This window comes from Nicotiana attenuata, unplaced genomic scaffold, assembly GCF_001879085.1.
Source record: "Nicotiana attenuata strain UT unplaced genomic scaffold, NIATTr2, whole genome shotgun sequence".
NCBI classification, from domain to species: Eukaryota; Viridiplantae; Streptophyta; class Magnoliopsida; order Solanales; family Solanaceae; genus Nicotiana; species Nicotiana attenuata.
The window spans coordinates 120,424-121,355 of record NW_017673281.1 but is presented as its reverse complement, the minus strand read 5'-3'; positions in this window follow the sequence as shown (position 1 = coordinate 121,355).

The following is a 932-nucleotide window of genomic DNA, read 5'->3' as shown; positions in this document are numbered from 1 at the left end:
TGAATTCTGTGTGAAAAATGCTAATTTTTTATATTAATATGAATATATTTGACTTCGGTCAACATTTTTGGTAAACGGACCCGGACCCGTGATTTGACGGTCCCGAAGGGTCCGTAGAAAAATATGGGACTCGGGCATATGCTCGGAGTCAAATTTCGAGGTCTAGAGCCCGAGAAATAAATTTTTCTGTGAAATTGTTTTTCTGAAATTACTAAGGGAATTGGAAATGAAATTTGATTAAAAGACTGTGGTATCGGGCTCGTATTTTTGTTCCGACTCCCGGTACAAGTCTTATATATGGTTTAAGCGCTTTCTGTAAAATTTGGTTGAAAACGGACGTCGTTTGACGTGTTTTGGACTTGAAATGGAAATTTGATGCCTTATGAAAATTTCAAAGAAAAACATGAGTTTTGAGGCTTGATTCGATGTATATGATGTTATTTTGGCGATTTGATCGCACGGATAAGTCCGTAGGATGTTTTTGAGGTTGTGTGCATAATTGGTTTGGAGCCCCGAGGGCTCGAGTGAGTTTTGGATAGGCGTCGGATTGCATTTTTCACTTTTGGAAAGACCTGGTATCAGTTATCTGCAGGATTCGCATTTGCGAAGCCTGGATTTGCAAATGCGAAGGTCCAGCTATCGCAAATGCGAAGGCTGGTTCGCAAATGCGAAACCAGCCCAGGCAGGCCAAGGTTCGCAAATGCGAAGCCAAACCTCGCGAATGCGATGGTCACTGGTTCGCAAATGCGAGACCAGTTTCGCAAATGCGAAGGTCCCTTGGTAGACCTGAGTTCGCAAATGCGAACAGAAATGTCGCATTTCCCAAGCCTGCAGGGTTCGCAATTGCGAACCCAACTTCGCATTTCCCATATCCGAGGCCCAGCAAATTTTATACTTAGTCGAATTTTCATCACTTTTCACCATTTTTTCAA